Consider the following 9,807-nt stretch of genomic DNA (forward strand, 5'->3'; position numbering starts at 1 on the left):
CCATCTCTGCCACAACAACCACTCATACTACTACTACCACCTCCCCTACCACAACCACTACCCCCATCCCTACTACCACAACCACTCTTACCAAAACTAACACCACCATCCCTACCACCACAACCAGCCCTACCACATCTACCACCACAACCACCCCTACCACAATTACCACCACAACCACCCCTACCACAACTACCACCACAACTACCCCTACCACAACTACCATCACAACCACCCCTACCACAATAACCACCCCTACCACAGCTACCACCACCACCATCCCTATTACCACAACACCAACCATAACTACTACCACCAACACTGCCTTAACCATAACGGCCCCAGAACTTTTTTTCAACAGCTCACCTTACATGCAGTCCCTAGCCCCTCATCTCGGAGTCATGGGAATTCACCTCTTCGGTTTCGACACGCCATCAGCTCCAGATTCCTACATCACCTACGTCAGCTTCACGTATTTCGGCGCACCCCCGCCAGTTCCCCCACCAGCTGTCAAAAGCGACGTGACTGGCGACGGTGAAGTGTGTGCTCCGGGAATGATCATCGTTGGTTTTAGTGAATATAATATCGGCGACGCGAATAAGAGCGGTCAAAGGATGTACTGTGCCGCGGTGGTAGGAGTAAGTCTGGGCGCGTGCAAAACGGTGACGCTGGGTGGCGGGAACAGACCAGTCATCCCAAACACAGACACAAGCTCGTGGAAGAATTGGCTGGCATGTGATGAGTCTGATGCCATCGTGGGGGTGTCCTGGACCCACGACTCTACCGCTGTCCTCATTCCTTACCGCTACCAGTCTGCTACTTGTTGCAGTGTGAACCCCGAGAATCGTTAGGGCTGTATTTACTTGTATTTACTTGTGAGGTGGAGCCAGAGCGTTTGGAGGTTTGAATGGCGAGTGAAGGGAATGGATGTACGAGGGCTGTCCAGAAACTATCCAACTTTAGGTTCTAAAAAATTAAACAGCTAACCTGTTGAGCTAGGACACTAACCCCCCTCAAAGTAGGCCTCTTCTTACTTGACACACGTAGCTCATTGTTCTTTTCCACTGCCTGATTCATTTTTCAAAGTCAGAGTTCTGTATCTCCTGCAAGTGCTTCGTCGCATTCGTCATGATCTCTTCTCCCGTCTCAAATCGGGAATCCTTCGGCGGACTTTTAAGGGTGGGGAATAACCGAAAATCGCACAGAGCCATGTCTGGTGAGCGGCGAGCCTGCTGGACCTGCGGGATGTTGTGCTTGGCCAAAAATTCCTGAATCATCTAAGAAGAATGGGCAGGGACACTGTGATGGTGCAGCTTCCAACTTGCCGCTTGCCAAAAGTATGGTCTCTTCCGCCGAATTGCGTCACTAGGACGACATGTAACATCGAGTTAGTAATGTTTGTTGACAGTCAGCCCTTCTGGTGCGTATTCGTGATGCACAACACCACGGTTGTCGAAAAAAAAAATATATTGTCAACATGCATTTCACCTTGCTGTGGATCTGTCGTGTGTTTTTGGGCCGGGGCAACCCTGCATGCTTCCACTGGGACGACTGTGCTTTGGTTTCTGGGTCGTACCCACACACCCAAGTCTCATCTCCAATGATAACAGTCTTCAGAAAATCTGGATCGCGAATTGGTCACTCCAACAGGTCTCGAGCAACGTACATCCGAGAGAAGAGATCATGACGAATGCGACGAAGCACCTGCAGGAAATACTGAAAATTGACTTTAAGATATGAATTAGGCAATGGAAAGAACGCTGGGCTACGTGTGTCAGGTCAGAGGGGGCCTACTTTGAGGGGGATAAGTGTACTAGCTCAACAGGTTGCTGTTTAATATTTTAGAGTCTAAGGTTGGATGGTTTCTGGACAGAGGGATATGGATTATTTCACTGCATGGTCATTCCGTTGATAGGTTTTCTTTTGTGCTTTCCTGTTTCTGTTTGGATTTTATCTACTCTTTATTTGTGGGAAAATGATGGTGATGATGTGCGAATGGCTGTATGGCTCATTTTACTGGACAATGTTGATAATACTTCATTCGTGCTTTTTTGTTCTTGGTTTTGGATTCTACGGTGAGAAGTAAAGATGATGGTGATGAAGATGATGATGATGATGATGAAGTTGTTATTTGTCTGGTTTGTTGATCTTAGGTATTACTGAATCATCAACATAATTTATTCCCTTATCGTCGTAACAGTTATGGGATACCACCATATACTGACATCTGGAGGGAAGGTTATGCATGCACATGGCCGTGAGTCTGACACATGATTACTAATTCTTAATTTAGGCACTTATTCTAGATGACTTAGTAGGCTTCGTAGAGCATCTTCCTGAACAACAAAGCGGTCAACGAGAGCTATATTCAACATCTCTTCAAAATACCTCTCTTAGGGTAAATAAATGCATCTGGTGATGGCAGGAATAACGTTTTAGGAATGTCACCTGATTTAAATGGATTAACCTTGTTGCTGCTGTCAGTTTCTCAGTGCTGAATAAAATCGTCTGACGTCAGCTGGAATTAATTGCAAAGTTCTTAATTCTCGGTGAAGACGTTATTCTATTTTTTTTTTTTACCTCCGCCAACGGAAGTTGGAGGAGGTTATGTATTCATCCCCGTTGATCAGTTTGTCCATAAGATATTTCACAAAATTACTGATGAATTTAAATGAAATTTTGTGGATATGTGGGTCATGGGTCAAGGAAGAGTGATTCAACGTTGGTGGTGATCCGAATTCGAATCCCGGTTCAGGACTGTTTTTTGTTTGTTTTTCCACAAGATATCAAAAAGTTATTAATATACCCAGGACTCCAGCTCAGACAGAAAAGTATACCACAGTCCTGGCTCCAACTGCGACTAGAAACCACCACTGGGTAGCTGAAATAAGAGTGTCCGCACCAGAAGGACAAAAAGAGCCGGCGCGCTCAGCGTCCAGGCCCCTCTAGCTTGGAGCCACTGCACCACCACCATCACAACCTGATCCACCAGTACCAACGACAGCGAGGGTGTTGATAGACGTAGCCTACAGGGGCTCGTCAGCTTAGTGCCTGCTAGAGGCGGCACAACCAAGCTTGTTAGATGTGGCTTGGCAATGCAGAAGGATTTCTAGTGTTCCAGTGTGCTTGTTAGACGCGGCACAACCGAGCTTGGTAGAGGCGGCTTGGCAATGAAGGAGTTCCAGTGTACTTGCTAGACGCAACACAACCGAGCTTGCTAGAGGCGGTTTGGGAACGCAGAAGGAGTTCCAGACCACACATTCCCCAGAGTCCGGCAGGCTTCCCCAGCGTGATGCTGGAGCTGGAGTCAGTCCCCCCCCCCACACACACACACACATCCCTTCACACACGTAAAGAGCGTCCTCCTACCCCTAGAAATGGAATCATGGGCTAGTAATATAAACTTTTATTAACTATCTCGGGTCCCTTCTAACTTCACCGTTAAACGCACTCTGGATACAGACCACACTACTCTATCCCCAGGTTGAGAGAGAGAGAGAGAGAGAGAGAGAGAGAGAGAGAGAGAGAGGCAGACAGACAAATCGGGTTTCCACTTTGCCGGAGCCAGAGTCGTAATCTATCGCCTCCTTGGTCCTACCCCAATTAATTCACTACACTCCAACACCCCCTACAGACTTAAGGACAAAATCTGGCCCCATCCTTTTCCAGAGAGGTCCTTGTGACGGGTGTCAGTGTTATTTGCGGGACATCCTCTCCAGATCTCCTCTCCCAAGTCCCCTTCGGCCCAATTAACCATTTCTTGTATATAAATCTTACGATATTGGATGTGAGGTGGTATACAGAGGCTTGTGCAATAATAAATCTTTTGTCCTGCCATCTGAAGTTTCTGTGTCTACTCTATATTCTTAAGGTGTGTTGAAGCCTGTTTTGGTGTTCTTTCCTGTTTAGAAGAACCTCACTTGATCTTGACCGGAAGGACTCCAACATAACAGTTACTAATGAATTTTAATGAAATTTTGTGTATATGTGGACCATGGGTCAAGAAAGTTTTTTCTCTCTCTTTTCTGTTTAATCGATAAAACTTTTCTCGCTAAACTCAAGAACAATAGTTAGTTCAGTATTTCATAATTTCATCTCACTTCACTCGGCTAGCAAATAATCCTACACAGAGCGGGGTTTGGAATGTTTCTCGGTCAGTAGATGATTCTGTTTGACATGGTGCGCCAGGGAAGTGAGAAGGACTTTGCCCTCCAGCGTGAAGTAAACGCACTGGAATTCGTAGCACAACTTTTGCCCATGAGTATAAGCTACATTTGCATTATTTTTCACCACGATCAGAAAGTATTAAACGTACCGTATCACAAAGTAGTTATTTATGGTCATTTTCTTTTATTATTTTTCCCCATCATTGTCCCCTTACTTTGGAGTGCCGTGAACTGTTCAGACGGGAGAATAATGGACACATTCTGAAACTGTGTTGATTGTGAGGACACCGTAGTTCGGCCCGAGTTGGACTTGTGTGGTGTGATGTGCTGTGATGTGGTGCGGTATGGTATGGTGTGGAGTAGTATAGTGTGGATCGGCGAGTTGTAGTGTGGTGTGGTGCTGTGTAGTGTGTGCGATGTGTATGGTGTGCTGTGGTGTAAGATGGAGTGGTGCGTAATTGTAGTGTGGTGTGGTGCAGTATGTATAGTGTGTACGGTGTGGTGCAGTGTAGTGTGTGCAGTGTGGTGTAGTGTGGTGTGGTGTGAAGGCATAGGGATCTGAGTAAATAGGCTACTGCGGTCCAATACTTTTAATGGTTGGTGGCCTGTCTATGCCCTTTTCGTATTATCTGATCGAAAAACCTCCGGCCACTTCTTGACGTCCAAATATGTGTGCAACTCAAACAAAGCTAGTGTCAAGGCAGATTGCGGATTAAGAGACTAACATCATGAGAGAGAGAGAGAGAGAGAGAGAGAGAGAGAGGAGAATGAAATGCACTTGTAAGCTCGAGAGGGACAGAGGAAGGTTACCGTAGTTGGTTAAGATAAATTACTGCCTATTTACTGCATAATGGTCAATGAGTCAATACGACATTCACTCTAGGTTTATCCTTTTCAGACTGAGCACCCCTTTTTTTTTTTTTTTTAATGCCCTCCCTTGACTACTTGATTCAGCTTTGAACAAACTTTTCGAACTGGACGGGTTAGAATCAACCTTCATGAACCACTTTCCTTCTAGATAGCCTTCGTGAATTAAATAATATCATATTTGTGGTACGTTCTTTTTACTGTAACCAGGCCTAAGGTAACTGCCATCTGTCGTCTTGAATGCTAATTTGTAGCAATAGATTAAGTGGAATATGAGGCTAGTCTGGAAGAAATGCTATAGAAAAGCTGTAAAGCCGTAGTTTACTGCCACGGATCTAAGCAAAACTAATTTTTTAAAAAGGGGGGGAGGGGGAATCTTGGCAGTACCTCCTTCCCAGTGTCTTTTTTTGGCAGTACCTCCTTTCCAGTGTCTTTTTTTCTTTAATTCTTACTGCCATCGAAAGATATTAATCGAGATAGGCCTACAGTACTTTGTTTACTAAAAATAACCACTTTTTACGACATGGAAGGGTAGCTGAAAACCACGGAATCCTCAGAAGCTGGGTTAGATTTTTTTGGATTTCCCATGTCAGCTATGGCCCTGGTTGGGGCAGGTAGCACCAAGCTCAAAACGCCAATATGAAATCAAACTCCAGGGAGTCCCAGTGCGGCTTCTAGTGGATACTGGTGCCGTGCGTTCCTATCTGTACACGCAGTTCTACCAACAGAATCAGACAGCCTTCAACATCCTCCAGACCTCGTCTACCGACCTCATTGGAGCAGGGCACGGGCCCTTGGCCCTGAAGGGCGAAACCCTTCCATTCATGGTTACCACTTCAGAGCCATCGGTCTACACTAACAGCCTCTTCATTGTGTTCGACTCGAGGTGTACAGCGTACAACAGTTATCTTGGGTTGGACCTACTACAAAAACTGGGAGTCACGATCGACTGCCAGCACCGGCACGTCCGGTTCAGGGCCCATGATCACGCGGCCGACTTTCCAGTCCCACCACCAAGCCTGGGTACCGCCGAGTAGCTCAGCCCAGCATTCACTTTTTTCCTTGCAAATGCACCAACCATTTGCCGCGAAATGCCTAGCCTCCCTGGCAATTGTCCCCCTTCACACCAACGCAGACACCTTGTCGAGGCTTCCCCTCAAGTCGCTCACCGAACTACAGAAAACGGGGACCAACACACCAGAGAACACCCTAATGTGGGAATGGGAAGTTAAACTGAAACTGGGGTGGATGCCTCTCAACATCTTCAACAAGCTTGAGCGGCCACATCGTGATCGACTCCGTAGAGGCCGAGGGCGTCATCTCCCATCTGCACCACGGGAATGGTATTCACCTTGGACAACAGAAGCTACTCCAAACATTCAGGGATGTCTACTGGACACCACACCCATCAGTCATCGCCAGACGGGTCATAATGGAAGCCTGACGGGCCTGTGCCCAAGGGAAAGACATTCCCCACCATCACCTGACTGGCATCCCTCCTCCATTTCATCATGAAGCAGCTCCCCTGTCTCACGAACCCCCAGCCCACCACCATCATCCACAGAGTCACCACCCAGATCATCAGCCCCATGCTCCCCGCCATCGCCCCCATGCCCTCCCCCCCTCGGCCGACACCTTCCACTCAGCTTCATCCCCTTACCAACCCACTACCACTCCACCCCACCTTGTGCTTTCACCTGGATGTTCTCACTCATCTTTCACCCACAATATCACCTTACCCACATCCCCAACGTTCCCACAACCCTCCCTGAATCCTTCCACATCAACCTGCGGCATTAAGTCAGTCACCTGTTCCACATCCTTTTTTTCACACTTGATCAACCAATGGAGTCACATTCCAGTCTTCACCAGATAGGTCCGACAGTCACGGCCCCCAAACAGATAGGGGAGGGCGGTGATGATTCGGCCACTTTTTCGAAAAAAAATCATAATAAATAAAGTTTAAGAAATTCTTAAAATCTGCTTATTCCAAGAGGAAGCCACATCTTTTGGCTCTTTTGTGTGCTTTTGTCAGTTCTTAAACTTACGTCATTTCTTGGCAGTAATCCAAACTCTTAAGGTCTCCAAAATGGCCGAACCATCCCTCTTGGTGTGGATGATTCGGCCACTGGCGTTGGATGGTTCGGCCACCATGTGGGATGATTTGGCCACTTGCCTCTGGGGCTCAATGAAAGAATTAAATACAGTGGGAAAATTAAGAATTAAATTTTCATCTGTGCTATGATTTATTGGATTTATTTTTACCTAAACAATCTCCTTTTAATGAAACAAGGAACAAACAATCTCCTTATAATGAAATTAAATGACTGAACTCTTGCCTATCTCAGATAAAATAAAACTATAATTTTGTGAAGGAAAATATCCGAGTCAAATGAAAGCTACTTCTCTTACATGCTGTTTACTCTTAACGCATTTTAAATCCAGTGAAACAAAAATCCAAAGTTGTAATACCTTTGCCTTCGCTTTATGCTTTGTGAAACTGGTTCAGGTAATACTCCAGTTATAGCGCTTCTTGAAACAGAAGCCTCATCAATTTCTGAGAGAGAGAGAGAGAGAGAGAGAGAGAGAGAGAATATGTAATTTTATAGAAAAAAGGTAAGGGGATGAGTCTGTTATGATGTGGCAGGGGTAAACCAGCTCTGCTGTCGGGCCCTGCTGCAGATGTCACTGATTGCATTGCGCAGTTGACCCTTGTGCGGTGTGGTGCGGTGAGGATCAGTCCATTCTCCCCTTTGGGGCTAAGATGCGAATGAATGTGTTTGAATGGATGAGTAAATGGGGAGTGTGTCGTCCTGTCTCGGCTACCTCCCTTATCGGGGGATTGCGAGTTCGAGCCTCGCCCGGGCTGCCGTGCCGGGAGTGGTAGCTCGCTCCTGTAACCCTAGCGGGGCTATATAGTCCAATACAGGGCTTAGCTCAGGGGAACTCCATTTCTCCCATTTTCTCCTTGGGGGAAGCAGCCTAGGTATATAGACAGATAGATAGATAGAAAAAAATTGTTAAATAAAGAAAATAAATCATTATATAATTATGAGAGATGGTTCGGCCCCTGGCAACCCTGCCGAACCATCCCTCACTTCAAGTGGCCGAATCATCCCCCATGTATAAAGATGTACACATGGCGCCCCGAAACCCAGAGTTCATAAGCTGTTCGAGTGTTATCTACTCTCACATCACCTATAGACAATAAATGATATTTGCACTATATATGGATAACAACCCTGAAGTATTAATGGAGCTACTGCTTACGTTGGATCACCGAAAAAGTACATAGGGGTCATGAAAAATCATAAAATCTAACCTGATGTTGCTGTTTCCCGGCCAACCAAAACAAAAACACATGTGCCATTTGTCGGCAAGATCACGCAACTTCATGTGAAATCTCAATGATCTAGGTCCCCTACATTATTCAGGAAGGCCAGTGGCCGAACCATCCTCCTGGCCGAACTATCACTGCGCTCCCCTACAGCCCCACAACACCAGTACCCCACAATACAAACCCTCCCCTGTCATCGCCGCCAACCCCCAGCGCCACACCCCCAACTAGCACAACACCACAACCCTCAAAATCCAGTCTCTCACAAACACACACTCATACCCACCTTATTACACCAATACTTCCTCCCCTCACAGCAGTACTTTTGCGTCCGCTTCCACATACGACAAGCCAACCCCCTCACCCTCCCTGCCACAACTACAGCCGCTACAATTGCCGCTGTCTCCTCTCCAACCATAGCCAAACCAAGCCAGCATGTTCATCCGATATACACCTTCTGGGTCTCACGGGACGGGCAACAAAAAAAGAATTCAGAAGCCCCAACACTTGCCCCGGTTGCTAACCAACTATCCCCACACCAGGTCCTTGATCCTACAAGCGATCCCGCCACTGGTACTACCTCTACAACAAGCTTAAAACAACCACTATCACCAGCCGAGAACAAATATTCGAACTCCTGCCATGAGGATGTGGCTTACTGGACGGCGGGAGTCGTGAACTACCCGGGACTCCAACCCAGCAGGCCACAAGATTAACTGCAGTCCCGCCTCCAAAGGAGGCTGCAGATTGACCGGGTGGGACGAATTCCTTGTGAACAATCCCTTGGATACCGAAGAAAACAATCAACATCGACTTGACATCGCTGCGCCATTTGTCTGCCATTGCAAAACTGCTAAACCACCTACAAACCAAGTTACAAAAGTAAGCTTAGCCCAACAACACACCCACTTACAGACAAGGCCGGGGCCACACTGACGCACAAGGGGTGCTGCTGACTCCTCCTAGCGGCAAAAGGCAAAACTGCAAACGGTTAGCTCCTGTTGAAATTACTGGAACTTTTGGGTAGCATCTCGTATACTAAAATTGGAACGATACAACTAAGATTAATGATTACTTGTCAACAAACACTGGTGTAGTGAACTCATCATTCATTCATTCATTGCCAGACGCCATGTATCCCAAACGGGGTGGAAAGGGCTTAGAGTTAATTGTTTTTACAGGGAGGGACCCTAATCCTCCACCAACCCCACTTCACACGTAGGGAGAACGTTATCTTCTCTCTTAAATATTCGGTTAATTGTCATTACTCAACTTTATCCAAAAGATGACTATATGTGTTGATATTACTACAGATTATGTGAAATAAAAGTAAAACAAAGTTTGCAGCACGCTATTTAGAGACTTCTTAGTAGTGAAACAATATTAATAAAACGAACTGTTTAAAGGAACGAAGACACCATTCTGCTCTGTAAACGA

The sequence above is a fragment of the Coenobita brevimanus genome, chromosome 6 (assembly GCF_032717465.1).
Source record: "Coenobita brevimanus isolate Jiangsu-jjx chromosome 6, ASM3271746v2, whole genome shotgun sequence".
NCBI classification, from domain to species: Eukaryota; Metazoa; Arthropoda; class Malacostraca; order Decapoda; family Coenobitidae; genus Coenobita; species Coenobita brevimanus.